Raw genomic sequence first — 18,026 nt, forward strand, 5'->3', positions numbered from 1 at the left:
AATACTGGAGAAACTCAGCGGGTTAAACCGTATCCTTTATCCAGCAGAGAGATACCTGACAATGTTTGGCCCTTGATCCCCCTCATCAATGTATGAGCGAAAGTCTGTGGTTCTCGTAAAAACACCAGAAGGGAGAAACTCAGCAGGTCAAAGGGGGGTCCGAGAGAAACTCAGCAGGTCAAGGGGGAGGGGTCTGGGAGAAACTCAGGTCAAGGGGAGGGGGTCCGGGAGAATTTCAGCAGGTCAAGGGAGGTCTGGGAGAAACTCAGCAGGTCAAGGGGGGTCCGGGAGAAACTCAGCAGGTCAAGGGGGGTCCGGCAGAAACTCAGCAAGTCAAGGGGGGTCTGGGAGAAACTCAGAAGGTCAAGGGGGGGTCCGGCAGAAACTCAGGGGGGGCCTGACCTCGCCAGGACCATTGCCCACTCCCCCTCCCTACCGCAGGCCGACCCGCGACTCACGGTGACGGGACCGCTGATCCGCCGAGATGCCGCCCTGCAGCGAGAGCCGATGCCCCCGCACTGTCGTTGTCCAACCCGATCGCCCGCAAACCCCGCCCTCCCGCACACAGGCCTGAGTAAGGATTATGAACTTTAATCTCAGGATAAAATGATCTTCCAATAGTTTCATGTCACAGTGATAAATATATTCCTGGTTAAAAATGATCCTGCACCTGGATACAAGCTCATTAGGCATAAAACTTGAAAAGTGTGTAAATCAAAAGATATCTGTACCAATGGAAAAAGGGCATGGCAAATAACCCTGCTAGAGTTCATGCCCACAATCAGTCACCCATTTGTTTGTTTCAGGAATCATGTTATTCTCCCACATTCTCAATAGCCCTCAGATTTTACTATTCGACAGCACACTAGCAACATTTGACAAATCCTCTATAGAGAAATATTATTTATTGAATATTTTATTTCTCATTTGTTAATGCTTCTGGAAAGAGTTTATCCAAAACTATTATTAAACATTTATTTTAATAAGAAAAAGTTTAACATTACATATGTTGAAAGAAGAGAAAACATGCAGATGTTGTTGAAAATTTTCAATAAATATTTAGTTCGGCCCTCGACTTAGTCCAAGTTTTTAATTTTGGCCCTCCATGAATTTGAGTTTGACACCCCTGATTTATGGGGTTTATAGGGAACAACAATTATTTTTGTGTTTGCTTAATATTTTGGTGAGTGAATTACTTTCCAACTGTGAGTAAAGCTATGCCAGGGGAGAAACTGGTAATGTGATGGAAAGCAAATCATCTCAGATTGAGATGGCTAGCTGGATGAGTTTCACTGTCCCTTTCATTCTGCTCCTGGATAATTTGTTTCTCTGTTGAGCTGGAAGCTTGGTTTCTAACAACCACTTTGCTCAGGTTTGTTTGATTTAATACTTTGCAAAGTCAAAGTCAGGGAATGAATGAGAATTGTTTGGTACTGGATTACCAGTGGAAAGGTTAATTACAAGCAGAATATTTACACAGCACAAGTGAACCCTATGTCAGGTTAACGAAGTGTGCAGGATTGCACTGGACAGAAACAACCAATTATTGTATGAAAATAGCTGCAGCCAGAACCATCAGTTTTCAGGAGTTTAACTAACTAAATGAAGCCAAGTTTAATTCTGTTAGCTAGCAGGGCTGAGAAGCAGGAGACCTGGTTATTTTCTTTTTCATTCATGGATGTTGGGGGCAATTATAGTATCCCAAATTCCTGTCCTGCTTTAGTACAATTAACTTAGCCAAAATTAAGCAATAAACCTGAAGCATTTATGAATCTTTCCACATAAATAAAACCTTTCTCTGGCCTGCGGGCCAAATTTGGCCCGCGATATAATTATATTTGGCCTGCAAGATCATATCAAAAATGTATTAGAGGTGGCCCGCTGGCCGCTGCGCCAGTATAGCGCATGCACAGTAACCGCTGTGTCCAAATACTCGAAATACTTGAAAATTGGTGCTTCACATTGTTGTGTATATAATTCTGGTCTCAAAAATAGAAAAAGCTGCTAGGTAGCAATTTATTTCAGCAGGAGAATTTCTTCTAATCAATCCATAAATTGTTATGTAACTAAGGAAGATTATAATTGTGCACCTAATTAATGGCAATGCCAGTTTCATAAAAGTTAATGTGTTATTTCAAACTTAGACATTTACCTTTAATATACAGAAGTGTAAAATTAGAGGAAATACATTTGATTGTAATGCACATTTTGCCTTCAACTATTGTTCACTCTTATTCTCCTGCCACAGGTACTTTCTGTCCTGAGTGTTCTGGAATAAGATTGATATCTTCAGTGTGCTTTATGTCTCCCTGTGACTAAAAATAATTCCTAGCCTGATTGGATTGTATAGAAAAGGAGTTCTGCCAACATCAGACATTTGAATATAGTTTACTCTGACCTGGAGGCATTCTCCTCCCATCTGCATAGATCTGTATGTATTAAAACGAGCTCTGTAATAGACCAGGCCTTGTGGGCCTAGTTAGTAGCTCATTCATCTGTCATCAAACAGCATCACTTTAAAAGGAACAGCAGCTGTTTTATCTCTGGTGGAATTGATATTGTGCATCTCAGTTGTCCCTCAGAGTAGTCAATACTAACTATTGATTTCACTCTTGCATTATTATAGTACTGTACTGAGAGCTGTCAACTTAATGTAAACTGTGATGCTCTAACAAGCAATTGAGTGGCAACTCCATGACTGGCAGTGATTGGCAATCATTGCTATCTCTTGTCCCAGTGTGAAGTAAGAGATCACATTAACTCATTAAATACCAAATCATCACAAAATCTTTGCAGTTTCGATGTTTAAACTTAATGCCACTTGTTTGTTTTTTTTTAAATTTTGCCGATTATATATTATCTGGAGTATATAATGTGGAATACAACTTTTTCTCTCTGAGGTAGAAGGCTCTGCTCCAAAGTTTTCCCAACACGTTTTGGTTATGGCAAAAATGATTCCAAACACCATTTCTGAGTTTCTTTGTGAATCTAAGAGTTAGCAGAAAAAGCTAAATACTCATAACATTAGCTTCAAATGCCAGAATACAAATGAGAAAATCATTCATCTGCAGAATATCACTTTTCCATCGATTAATTTTTGTGGGATTAGGCTGCATGAGCAGCTTGTGCACTATTCCTTTATGTTCTCCCCAAAAAATCAAGGCTATGCTTCAACAAAACACAGTTGTAATGTTTACTGTTAGATGTTACAAGAGAGTGCACAAAGCACACACAGGGGATCAAGATTAATGTGGTTTTATTTAGTGTCAGTGACATGTCATATCTGACCTGGGCATGCTTGAAGAGGCAAACTGAAGCTAGAGGGAGCTTAAATCTGCAGCTGTTCTATGTTGACCTGTGGGGAAGTGCAGAATACTGTGCTGTTTATCAAATTCCCTAGAACCTGAGAAAACTAACACCAGGCCAGCCGACCGCCACTCTGAATTAAAGTCATTGGAAGCTAGATGTCTGAATAACTTCATAGGTACCTTTCATATTCTTAATTAATATTAGAATATCATCCTGAGAACCATTTCCTACAATTGCTTCCACCCATGGACTACAGAAAAAAAAAATCTTATGTTACCTTGGAGTGATCAGGTAATCAATAAAATTGCCTTGACCCTATCATACATTATGTAAGTGAGAGAAATTGATGTCCCATGCTCTGAAAGATTGGAAGAATTTTCCAGTCAACAGTGTAGCAATATGACTGCAGATTAGAGAGAAGCTGTTGCTGGGAATTGGATTTAAATTACTTTTTCACATATATACAAGAATATATTTATCACAACCCAAGCAATCACTTAACCCCAGCTTTAAATCCATAAGACTCTTTCACAGGTTCAGATTAAAATACCTGATTATAATGTTATTTTCCCCCAAAGTATGAAAGAAGGTTATACTGTAATTAAATACAACCACGTTCACAAGGAAATTGAGTGGCTTTTCCAACCGAGCTCGGATACAAAAGTCAAATGACACAAAAGATCCTGACTGCACCTTCAGCAATCTTATTTTAAAATCTTGTTTTAGTGAAAGAATACAATTTGTGAAAACCTACAAGTGCACCCAATACAGTGCTTGCAAAGAGGATCTGTGACTTTGAGCACAAGACAGATTGACCCCAGCCTGCAGATACTCAGAATATTCTAGAGGATATTTATGCTCCTCAAATGTGAAAGATTTATTGCATGCACAGAATGGTTTTGTCAACTTTAAAATATTTTTATTAATTAAGTCTCTTGTTTTATGAGCAATTATTATTCAACTGAGTACAATGATCCTTTGTCCTTCAAGAAATGCAGTGAATAACTTAAAAATATAATCATGCTGACGTTCACCTAAACATCTCATAAACAGTTGTTGACGAGTTGACAAGTGTATCTATCCCCAGCAAATCATTCAGAATTTTTCCTAATCAGAAGCCCTGGATGAACAACAAAATCTGAAACCTGTTGAGTGCCAGAACACAGGCATTTAAGTTCGGAGGTCCAGAAAACTACACAAGGAATAGTTACAACCAATGAAAAGCCATCTCCTGATGAAAATGAAAACACGAAGGATAAATGACTGCTGTGGTAGGGCCCAAGTGACATAACCTGCTACAAAACCAAATCCGGTGCGGTAGGAGACAGCAAAGCTTCACTCCCAGATGAACTCAATGCCTTCTACACCTGATTTGACCACCAGAACAAGGAAGAGTGACTGCACACCCCCATGATCCCTGATGATTGTCTACTGTCAATATCTGAGGATGACGTGAGGGCTGCCTCCAGAAGAGTGAATGAAAGGAAAGCATCCAATCTGGATGGACTAACCAGTCGAGTACTGATAACCTGTGCTGACCATCTTGTCAATGTATTCACAGATATCTTCAATGTCTCACTCAGGGAGGGCATGGTACCCATCTGTTTTAAACAGGGTTCAATCATGCATGTGCCCAAGAAGAGTGTGGTAACCTGCCTAAATATCTACTGACCAGTGGCACTCACAACAACAGTGATAAAGTGCTTGTTGAAGCATATCAGTTCCTGTCTGATCAGCGATATGGATCCATTCTAATTTGCCTACTGCAGGAACATGTCTATGGCAGATGCTACCTCATTAGCTCTACACAAAGCCCTGGGATAGCTAGAAAGCAAAGATGTATACATCAGGATGTTCTTTATTAACTATAGTTTGGCATTCAGCAGCATTATCTCCTCAAAACTGATCAGCAAACTCCAAGATCTGTGCCTCAATATCCCACTATGTAATTGGAACTTGAGTGAACAGTGTACTATTAACAAACTTGCACTCAATATCACTAAAACCAAGGAGCTGATTGTTGACTTCAAGAGGGCAATACATTTACAATTCAGTGAAAATTGGAGGATCAGAGGTGGAAAGGGTGAAAAAAATTTGAATTCCTGGGAGACATCATCTCGAAGAACCTTTCCTGGACCCACACATGAATTTCATCGTGAAGAAAGCAGATTCACATTTATACTTCCTCAGGAATTTGCGGAGGTTAAGAATGACATTGCAAACCTTGGCAAACATTTACAGGTGTGTAGTGGAGAGTTTGCTGACTGGCTGCACTAATACCTCCAAGTGGAAAGTCCTGCAAAAGGTAGTGGACACAGCCCAGTATATCATAGGCAAAACTCTCCCCACCATTGAGAAGATCTACATGGAATGCTGGTGTCAGACAGCATCAGCATTTTTCAAGGATCCAATCCACCCATGACATGCTCTGTTCTCAGGTGCCATGAGGAAAAAGGTATACAGTGCCATCCATAATGTTCAGGACAAAGACATCTTTTTCCTTTTTTTTGCCCCTGTGCTCCACAGTTTTAAATTTGTAATTAAACTATTCACATGTAATTAAAGTTCATATTCCAGATTTTATTCAAGGTATTTGTATACATTTTGATTTGACCATGTAGAGATTACAGAACATTTTATACAGAGTTCCCCCATTGGGACATTTGGCTTGACAAATGTTTGTGATTGCTCAGGTGTGTTTAATTGCTTCATTGGTGCAGGTATAAGAGAGCTAGGATTTATTCTAAGCTTTTGAATACATTTGGAGTCTGTAGTTGCCATTTTTTAACATGTGCACTAGACTTGTGCTAGGAGATGGCTCTGAAGATGTACATCTGCCAGTGAGCATATCTCAATACATGTTGTGCCCAAGTTTGCCACAATATGGTATAGTCAAGCCTTGTGTTTGCTTTATTGAGTAGTAGCCCCAAATAATTCACAGATACAATACTGGCAGCAAATTTGGGATATTGCTGCTAAAGGGAAGAGTTGGGTAGTAATGAAACATCAAGTTAATAGAGAATGTGAATTCCCAAGTGCTTAAATATTTGGCCTTGAAGGTGAAAAATATAATCAAATCCCTTGATGGGGACACAGTACAGAGAACTGTGACTACATCTAACAAGAATACAATCCTATTACTAGTTGGTTAGCCAGGCTATACATGACTTTAATGCAACAGTTTGCACCCTAAACCACAGAGTCATTTACTTGGATACTACAAATATGTCACAAGAGCATTTTATCTCTGCTATCTCAGAGGATTCAAAGCTTGGTACATCCAGCCAGGGAAATGAAGAAATAAATATTGAATATGTTTTCAGGCTTCAGCAACAATGAAAAGAGTAAATTCCAGATCTTTCCAGATCAGACACTGTGTAATCATTAGGTGCGTGATTGGCTCATGACAGAATTAAAGCAAAATTATTTGATGTCCAGCATTTAATATTCAGTGCAGTGTGCAAAATAGCTACCCAGATGGAAATGTGAAGTGGCTTTGCTCTGGGCATAATTTTGAAGGAGACACAGTGAACAATGTCACCATGGCATAATGTTTTCTGTAAAATCAAATGAATGCTACAATGAGGTGAAAGAAAAGTGAGAGGTTATGTGAGTGTCAAAGGCAAGAAAGGCGAAGTCATGTCAGTGGAAAAAGCAAGAAGCCTTGTCATGGAAGCTGCTCAGTGTCAGACTGTTTCTCAATGTATCCCAGCGACAGGTTGCATTGTGAATAAGTAGTTGAAGAAAGTAGGTGCAGGTAAATGTATAGTACAGTTCTGCTGAGTTACTGTAAACATGGTCAAATCAGACAACAAGGAAGTGAAAACAGAGACAGATTTTGGAGATTTTTATTCCACAATTAAAGGGAATAACACAATGGCGTATTTACAACCACAATAGTGATTGAGAAAGTAACAGTAAGTCCTTGTACCTAGTTGGTCTGTCATTGGTCATGATGTGCGATGGAGATCCCTCAGCCACTTGGTTTTGAGGCAAAGCTGAGTGTTTGCCTGGTGCCTAAACAGGAATTACTCACAATGTTACAAAGAGACAAATTTTGTTACAATGATCAAAAAGAAACAAATCACAATAATCCTACACTTCTCCTATTTTTATGCACTCAACATTCCAATAAACTTATCTTTGTTTCAACCATTCACCTGTGCACGAGGGATACTAGAGGTATCTTACAGTGGCAAATTAAGCTACCAAGCTGCACATCTTTTGTTGGGAGTACTCAGAGGAAACCTTGATCATGCTAACGTACATGTCGATGAAGGTCTGGATTGAACCCATGCTGCTGGAGCTGTTGAAAGCAACCCTGGTACTGGGCAGAAAGGATGAGGCACTTATGTTTGGAATTGCACTAGGCTCAGCCAAACAGACCATTTTAAGAGGGTTCAGGGGCCACAGCTAATAGTTACAGACCATCCAGAGGGACATGCTGCAGCTTGAGTGAAGCAGTAATGGAAAATATAAAAATCAATGGCGATCACATCATTTTGAGAGATAGTTAACGAAAGACTGAACCAGGATGAGAGTTGGCCAAGATAGAGTTGGCCAAGTGAGTTGGCCAAGATAGATGTCTCTCTTCATGATGACAGCTGTGACTATTAAAGTACAGGTATTAGTACACAGACACTAGAGCAGATGGAATTTGTTTATCTCTATAGGAATATGAAACTTGAATAAATAGGGAAGCAATATGGCTAATCACAAGACCTTCCCAAGAGACAATGCCCGAAGTTAGTGTTAAGAGATCCAGGGACAATGGTGAAATTGTGTAATATGAAGGGAATGCAATGTCCTCAGAAGTGGTCACTAATGCAAGTTAGCAATACAGTATGTTTCCAATTATCCAAAATGCTGGGGACCAGACGAGTATCAGTTAACTGCATTTTTCGGATAACTAAGAAATGGCTTTAAGCATCCCAGTAACATTAACAGAATACTCTACTGGTTGTTGCCAATCCCCACTGCCATTTCCAATCCCCAACACCTCCCCTCCACCCTCGCCAAACCTGCCCGGGAGCCCGAGGTCTCCGCTCTGATCCAGACCCTGCTCAGTCCAACGCTGCCACCCCACCCCACCCCACCCCACCCCCGCACCCCGAGTCCAATGATGCTGAAAATCAGTGCCTCCCCACTCCAAACGCAGTTACTCTAATGCTCCCCTGATTGAATTAGTCTGACACTGACTCTGGGGACAGCAGAGAACCAAGTACAATGGAGGGTACAGAAGAAATGGAAAGAGAGAAGGGAGGAAGTTATCTGAAATGAGGACAATCTCCCCATGCATTGCCTGACCCGCTAAGTTCCTCCAGTTGCTCACTGATGTTACCAAACTGTTGCTAACAGCGCGTCAGAGCCCCACATGAGCACGTCGGGTGAAATTATTTTTCAATGTGTGATGTCATGTTGCTGCTGGAAATAATTTTGGATAACTGAGAATTTTGGTTAAGTGGTTTTCAGATAATCAGAAATGTGTATCAACAAAGAATATACCTTTCGTAAAGTAAAGAAAATACTAAGAGTAATCTTCAAAAGAAAGGAATGTGCTATGCTGAGTCTTCAAGTATTTGCCAACAAGAGTTGCCATATCTTTATTTTACTGGTGTCAGAGCAAGTAAAATAAATATTGTATCATGGGTGAACACAACTGAAGTGGCTGTGTGGCCCAACATGAGGATGCAAAAACAAACCTGCAAAGAAACGTAAAATAAAGGATTATCCATCATGTAATCTGAGTGCAGAGTATTACTTGGAAAATGACAATGTTTCAGAACCACAGGGATAGCAAGCAGTTCAGAGGAAGAGCTCATAATCTTTTTTGACAAACCTGGTTCATCAGTTACAAGAAGACAAGTAAGCCATGACAAAATCCAAAGGTAAGATTGAAGCCAAGGGATGTTGTCATATCATTTTAAATACTTCTGCTACAAATGTTTTATTGCAGAAGTGCTTTTTGCTGTGTGTTATTTAGGGAAAGAGCTCAATATCTTAAAGGCTTTTGTTGTTTACAGAGTGAATGAATAAGCTAAATCAAACTCAAATTGGACCATGTTTTTAGAGAAGACAGTGTTGTGATGTTGAAGCAGTTAAGACACTCCTACATGGCAAAGCTGATCTAGTTTGTAGGTTGATGGGCTACTTTAAATCCCTCCAGATGCAGATCAATCAGTTTGGAGAGTAGAAGGAGAAGGGTGAAATGGAGATGGGAAGAATACGAGAGGAAGGTTATGTTTAGGTTGATGGGTACTAAATAGTCAGTGCAAACCTGATGGGCTGACGGGCCTGTTTCTGTGGTATCGCTATGATTCTGCAGATTTGAGATCAGATCTGATAAATCTCCTATTTTCCCATCACATGGTTTGTTGGAGGATGGTACAATTGTTTTCAGTTTCTTCAATCTGCCTCTTTTTGTCTCCATGACCTGAAACCATGTTATGTGGTTGGGGATCAGACTTTCCAAAAGATTACTCTCTTACTCCTAGGGTTGTTGCTAGGACTGGGTTAAGAATCAGGTTCCAATTATTTGTCTCAACCTGTCAGGGCTGATGATTGAACTTTCCCTGGGAATGGATTCATTCTAGGGCATCATGAATTGGACGAAAGTTGCAGCAACCTTTTCTGGTGTGCTCCCCACTGGCGAGAAATGATCTGTTCAGCTTCCTTCAGGATGAGGAACATTTCAGAGCCAAATGACATGTAGTAAAATGAAATCTATATTTTATAGAAAATTTCCCACACCGACTTAAACTTTATCACCTTTTCCTTGCTGACCATCAACAGGGGGAGGGGGTGGGGGGGGGAACCATAAGGCTGTCTTTCATCCAGTGATCTATTCCTTCTATACTCACAATTCCCTCTATATCCACAATTGCGTAGCCAAGTTTAGCTGTAATGCAATCTATAAATTCATTGACACACCACACATTGTTGGCCAATTAATGAATACTGATGAGTTGGAATATAGGATAGAGATTGAGAATCTTGTTGCACAAGAACAAAATCTTTCTCTCAACTTCAAGACCAAGGAGCTTTTTATGTATTTTAGGAAGGGGAGGCCAAGGAACCATACACTTTTCTTCATTGGTAGGATGAGGATGGAAAAGTTAGTAGTTTCAACTTTCTGAGTGTCCACATATTGGAGACCTCTGCTGGAGCCAGCACATCAAAGCAACTGCCAAAAAGGCAGAACAACAGAACTACTTCCTAAGGACTCTAAGGAGATTTTTCATGTTGTCAAATATTCTGTCAAACATCTACAGTTGAAGTCTGGCATCTCTAGGTTCAAGAAGAGTTTTTTTTCCCCCAGCAGCTCTCAGGCTCTTCAATACCACCCTGACCATAACATTGAGTTAAACAAGAAAATCTGCAGATGCTGGGCTCACAACCAGACACAAATGTGCTGAAGTAACTTATCAGGACACACAGCATCCATAGGAAGGAAAGGGTAATGACATTTTGGGCCTAGGTCCTTCATAAGGGAACCTTCTAAGATCTGTCAACATTATTTTTGCACTAATTGCAACTGTGAATATTTAGCGATTCTTTTTGATTTATTATCTTTTATTTTTCTCTCGTGTGTTGATTTAATGAGCACAATATTTAAATTTAGACATGCAGCATGGTAAAAGGACCTTCTGATCCATGAGCCTGAGCTGCCTAAATACCCCAATTAACCTACAACTCCTGTCCGTTTTTGAAAGATGTGAGGATACCAGAGTGCCACGAGGAAACCCGCGCAGACACATGGAGAACGTACAAAATCCTTACAGACAGTGTCAGATTCAAACCCGGGTCGCTGGCGCTGTAGTGGCGTTTGGCGAACCACTATGCTAACTGTGCCACCCTCCAAACCTTGTCTTTTGTAGCTTTGTGTGTAAGAAAGTGGATCTTTGAAATATTTTGTTAAGAATTTCTTTCTTTATTGGTTCCTAATGAAGGACTTTTTATTCAGGACCTACTGTGACTTAATTTATTCAGTAAATCCAACACCATTAATCCTGACTGCGTCAAGTAAACAGGAAATGACAATTTGCAGAGACCCTTCCCTCCTACCATCATTTTCCTATTAAGAAGCAGAGGGAAATTTCCTCTGATGCACTGTGATTATTCACTGCCCATGAGAGGGACAGCAGAAGCAATGGGTTCTCCAAATGAGTCCCAGTTTGAACATTTCTATCAGAATTTGAAACCAATATGAAGAGGGAGATGCCCTGACTGTCAGCTGTCCCAACTCCAAAGGCAATGTACCTAATCAGCAACAAATCAGTAACTTCAACTCTGAATTTTTGTTCAAATTTACCAGTCAGAGAAGTGTTTTCATTTCTCAAAATGAACAGTTTAAGCAATTATCATTAATTATTCCTCACCTAAGCATGTAAAAAGTAATGTTGAGATTTTCACAGCAAAAAGGAAGTATTTGAAATGATCTTACATGGATAAACAAATTAAATAAGGTTTCTAGATGGGGCTGCAAGATGAGGTTGGGTAGGTCATGGGAACAGAGGAAGTGATATTGTGACGGCCAGAACTCGACTCCATTGGATTTCTTAGCCTTCCAGTTTTGTTTAAGTGGGACACTAATGGGCTTCATACTGACAATGAAGAGTATAATATTTAAATATAAAATCTACAGAATACCCAAAAAAAATCCTGAGTAAAGGAGTAAAGTGGTTAAATTATTAAATGGAGATGTAAAAATTAACACAAAATAAAAAGATTAAGGCTCAAATGGAGGTATTAAATAAATATTAGAATTGTTCTTCTCAGCTCAAATATGGGAAGAGAGATAATAATTGAAGTAGCTTACTGAAAAGAAGGAATTTGTTCCAAATAGATAGATAAGAAATTAGGTTCGGAGGACATACATCTTTTGTTGTTAAGCTAATAGAGGCTGCATCTTAATTTTTCAATCCTGCCTCGATATTCAAATGCAAGTGGAAACTCTCTAGTCAAGGACCCTTGGGACTTGACCTGTGTCAGAGCACAGAAAACATTAGATCACAGAAATTGGCCCTGATCATCTTTCTCTGAGCAAACTGCCCTTGTTTAAATAGTTACACTGAGAATTATCAGTAACCCAAATTTTAGTCAGGCTAAAATACTGACAGTTGATGTCACTGAGACCACACAAGCCACACTGGTTAGTTAATTAGACACAGATTAGTATAGTACAGATCTTAATTAAATCTTAGATAAAATTGTACCACAGATCCAAAATATGCCATCCTCTGGGTGTTGCTGGACCACAGAGAGCCGAACACAAATTTTCAAGCTGATTTGCCATGAGTCTGCTGCATAACTGATGCAACAGCCCTGCTCAAGAAAGAAAGAAATGTTAACTGAGTAATTAGGGATTAATTAGTCTTATGTTAGTTTATGGCATATTTCAATAACTGACTTTAAGTCATTCTGCTTCATGCAATTCATTTATGAAAGCCCAGTATTTACAATTTATTTTCCATGTCATTTGGTTTGAAGCGTTCATTTGCAAAAGTCAGGGATCTTAAATTATTTAACATAAGGTTCAGTCATATCAATAGGATTCGAATAAAGTATGGAAAAGCAGAAACATTTGGTGCAGGCATGAAACAGCAGAGGATACTGAGGATGGGAAAGTGCTGGAAGCTGCCATTGAATCACTGAAAAGCTGAAGGTCTAACTGCAGATAACTCCCTCCAGAGGGCCCAAAGGTTCAAATTCACCTACTTGCTGCATTGGGAAGTTATGCTTCACTAAGCAGTCAGTGATCTATGTAGTTCTTACTCTCCCAGCTGGCTATATATTCCCTGCAGCAGTGAAAATTACAGTGACTCCTGTTGTATTCATTACAAGCTCTTTCCAGTTCGCATTAGGTTAGTGGTTCTCAACCTTTTTCTTTCCACTCACATACCACTTTAAGTAATCCCTATGCCATCGGTGCTCTGTGACTAGAAAGGGATTGCTTAAGGTGGGATGTGAGTGGGAAGGGAAGGTTGAGAATCACTGCTCTAGACCCAATTGTTACTGAAATATTTTCCTTGAGAAAAATTGTCAATGGGCCATTTCCTTTGGAGTTAGGAAACCGTACACATAATGAGTTAATTAGGTACAATTAAAACGGTGGTTTTCAAACTTTTTCTTTCCACTCACATACCACATTAAGCAATCCCTTACTAATCACAGAGCACATTAAACTTAATGTAGTATGTGGGAGGAAAGAAAAAGGCTGAGAACCACTGCATTAAATGGTGCTAGTCCAATCAGTAGGATTACAGTTAGTCTGTATCATTGCAGGTTTCACCAAGTTCAACATCTTCCTCGGAATGGTAACCACACCAAGATATAAAACTATATCCTCATTTCTCACCCATCTCAGCAAGACAGGGATTGTTTGCACATTAGCAACTTCACCTATAACAAAAAAAACAAATTAACAAGGTCATGGTGAGGGGTTAACCAATAATCTTGGATAGGTAATTAGCAGACTGAACTAAATTGGACCTCATCTTATGACTGGTGAGATTCAGGGGATAAAAAAAAAGAAAGAAATGACTACATATAGAGTCACAAAGAAGAGGAGACAACAAACAGTTGGAGATCATGAAGTGATCTTAGATTGTATTGTGTTATCCATGCTGAACATTATGAATAAATCAGTATTTGTTCTTGATCTTAACAATGTAGTGCCAGTTTTTTGTGCAGTTAGATTCAATTTCAAAGTAAAGAAAAAAATGAAAAGAGAAAATCAGGAACATTCTATGTAGGTGTTCTATATATATTGTCCACTCATTCAGAAGCCATTCAAAACATCTGTCATACATGCAGCAGATGATTTAACCCTTGTCCTTAGTCATCCACCACTCTCCAACACTTGGTTGTGATGCTCCCAAGCCAGTGAGCCTAAAATCCACTATCACACAAATCAAACAGCAGGCCTCCAATCATAATTTTCCCATTAATTACTGAACTCCTCCAGATTTAACCATTGATTCCCTCTCAACCACCAATCATACTTTCCCAATCACTGAATCTCTCCACATTACCAATTACCAAATTCTAAAATCCCAGTAAATCCTAGTCAACCCTAGTATACAGACCACTGACAAAACAAATTAAACCAGTTTACAGGGAGATCGGGACATGGCCAGGTGGGGCCACAGCAGTGCTACTGGACTGCTTTGAGACCATGGACTGGAGCTGATTCAGGATGGTGGCCGCTTACAAAGATCATGGAAACACAATGACTGGCTACATTAGCAAGTGCATCAAGAATGTCATGGAAATCAAATGCTTCACAACTAGGGCTAACCAACACCATGGTTGAATCCAGAGGGCCAAGAACTTCTTAGAGATTGTGATGCTGCCTTCAGGACAGGGGATAGGATGGCACTAAGATTAGCCAGGGCTGAAGTCTCCCATGTAATCCAGAAGACAAAACGTAGATATGCACAGAAGATCCACAGGCAGCTGTGAGACATCATCACACGAGGCTCATGGAGCAAGAAATGAAAACTATAACAGATAACAAGACAACCTTGTGAGTGAAAGACAACGACGCCTCCAATCCGGGCAAACTGAACATCTTCTACATATGGTTTGATGAGAAGAATAGGCTGATGTTGAAAAAAGCTCCATGTTCCTCTGATGAATGTTCACCTGCATAGATGCGGCCAAGGTGAGGAGAATCCTATCCAAAGTGAACCTACACAAGGCAGCGGGATCAGACAACATCCCTGGCTGTGTACTGAAGGACTCCACAGATCAACTGACAGAGGTTCTTATGGATCTCTTCAACACATCACTGCAGCAGTTCATTGTCATCATGGGTTTTAAGACAGCCACCATTATCCCAGTACCAAAGTGGGCAACAGTAACAGGCCTCAATGCCTACTGCCCATGGCACTGACCTCCACCATTATGAAATGCTTTCAGCGCACCTCCTAGAGACAATGAACCCATTTCAATTCACCTATAGATGGAATTGTTCCACTGATGATGGTATAGCCTTGTCCCTCCACTCTGCCCTGACCCACCTGGAGAACGACGCCTCATATGTCAGGATGCTGTTCATTGACTTCAGCTTAACATTTAATACGATCATTCCCCAGAGGCTGGTGGAGAAGCTGTCCTCCCTGGGACTCAACACCCCTCTCTGAAAGTGGATTTTGGACTCCCTAATGAAAAGACTACAGTCTGTCTGGGACGGCAGCAGAATGTCGAGCACCGTCACACTAAGCATTGGCACACCTCAGGGTGGTGAGCTCAGCCTGCTCCTGTTCACGTTACTGACCCATGACTGCGATGCCAGATCCAGCTCTAACAGAGTCATCAAGTTTGCAGATGACACATAGTTGGCCTCATTAGCAACAACATCGAGTCACACTACAGAGCAGAAATGGAAAATCTTGTGATATGGTGCGAGAATAACAACCTGAATCGCAACGTGGACATGACAAAGGAGATAATTATGGAATTCAGGAGGACCAGGGACGACCTCCTCTACTATATATCAACAATTTGTAAGTGCACCAAGCTCCTTGTAGTCCAATTAAGAAATGACATAAGTAGAACACTAAAGTCTACAGACACTGTGGTTGAAGTAAAAACACAATGCTGGAGTAACTCAGCAGGTGAAACAATGTCCTTTATATAGTTAAGATAAAGATACATAACTCTCCAAAATCTTTTCAAGGGATGCTACCCTGAAGAAGTTCTCCTTTGCTCTCCAAAGGGAGTTCTATGGCATTCTTTCTCATTGCTCCCCATCTGTAATCCATGCTGCTCTCAAGCTCTATTGTTTCTGTATCTGTGCCAACTGAAGTACACTGCTTGACCTGCTGAGTTTCTCCAGCTTCGTTTTTTTGACTAAGAAATTATCTCTCCTGGTCACATGTCTCCCCACTTGTCAGGAAGGCACAACAGTGACTACACTTTCTGACAAGACTAAAGTGAGTAAGGCTACTGGCCACCTTTCGGTCAACTTTCTACCAAAGCTCTATCAAGAGTGTCCTGGCCAGCTGCATTACAGTTACTGTAAAGCATTGGATTGGAGGTCAATGCACAGGACCATAAAAGTGGCAGAGAGAATCACTGGGGGCCTCCTTCCCCTCATTGGCGTGATCTACTGGAAATTTTGTTTAAAGAAGGCTCCCAAAATCATTGAGGACCCAAACCACCCATACACAGCATCTTTCAGCTACTCCCATTGGGAAAGAGATATAGGAGTATCTGGGACAGAAACACCAGGCTGAGAAACAGCTTCTGCCCATATGTAGTAAGAGTACTGAACAACCGAAGTGAACTTCTCATGCAAACCCTACGTTACTCTACTATTTATGAAACAATATTTTTTTTGTGCATATATAGATACTGCATATGTATCATTTGTCTGGATGTGTGTTATGTCTGGTTGTGTATTTGCCTGTTTTTGCCCTGACGACTGGAGAACACTGTTCTGTCAGGTTATACTTGTCCAATTGGGTGATAATAAATTTAACTTGAACTTGTCCACTCCCCTCTCCCACCAATTGCTCCCTCGGCACATGCCCCTGTCTCCGCAGGAGGTACTCCAATTTTACCCACACCTCCTTCCTCCCCATTATTAAGGCCCCCAAACAATCCTTCCAAATGAAGCAAAACTTCACTTGTGAATCTGCAGGAGTCATCTACTATATCCAATGCTCTTATTGAGGTCTCCTCTGCATCGGAAAGATTGGGAGGTTGCTTTGTTGAGCACCTCAGCTGTATTTGTCGCAATGGGGGGGGGGGGGTGGATCTCCCAGTGGCCACCCATTTCAATTCCCTGCCCCATTCCATTGCTGACATGTCTATCCATTGTCTCATGCACCACCAAACTGAGACCACAGGCAAATTGTGAGGAACAAGACCTCATATTCCATCTGGGCATCATCCAGTTGGATGGCCTTAACATCAACTTCTTCAATTTCTGTTAGCCACCTTTCCCCTCAATCTTTCTGTATGTCTCCTTTCCTCCTGCTCTATCTCTCTTTCTCTCACTTCCCTTTTCCTTCTGTCACCTTCCCCCAACCTCTGCTTTCACACAGCCAAAAACAAAACCCCTCTCCCAGTCAATAAGAACACTCCTCATTCACCACAGCTTTCATAAGAACATAATATATAGGAGGAGTGGGTCATCTTTGTGATCAGAGCTGATCGAGATGTGAACCTAGCTTCACTTACCCACCTGTTCCTCATAATCCTTAATTCTTTTAGAATTATGCTGAAAATTAATTAAATGAAATTAGATACATTTGAAACCATAAAGAATGGTTGTTAATTGATTAAGAACATAAATATACAGCAAAATAAGGAAAAACAAATAAAACATACATAAACTTGCTATTAAAATTAAGATCAGCAATCTATTCAAATGTCTATATGTGCATAAAATTGTGGAGCTAGAAGAAGCAAAGTGAGCGATCAATTGTGTGTGTGTATTGACCTGTTCCATTCACTGGCATGCAATTGCAGAACATATTCCACACTCTACAGCCAATTAATGATTATCTGTAGAATAGCCAGCTAGTCACCAATGGCACCGAGGGAAGAGAGGCCATGGAGGTCATGGCACTCTTTGTCTCCTATAGAAATTGAAAAAACTGGCTGAGTTCCTCTAGCATTTCGGTGTGTTTTTGAGGTCATCAAGGTAAAACTTATGCTTGTTAGAGAACCATGTAAAAAGAAACAATGCCAAAAGTACTATCCTG

General features: G+C 40.5%; 1 long non-coding RNA gene across 1 annotated transcript in view; it reads left to right on the plus strand.

The window, feature by feature from the left end:
• Positions 1-18,026, plus strand: part of LOC138740439 (uncharacterized) — a 64,110-nt gene that overhangs the window by 45,840 nt on the left and 244 nt on the right. The gene's annotated exons all lie outside the window — the stretch shown is intronic.

The sequence above is a fragment of the Narcine bancroftii genome, chromosome 8 (assembly GCF_036971445.1).
Source record: "Narcine bancroftii isolate sNarBan1 chromosome 8, sNarBan1.hap1, whole genome shotgun sequence".
Classification (NCBI taxonomy): Eukaryota; Metazoa; Chordata; class Chondrichthyes; order Torpediniformes; family Narcinidae; genus Narcine; species Narcine bancroftii.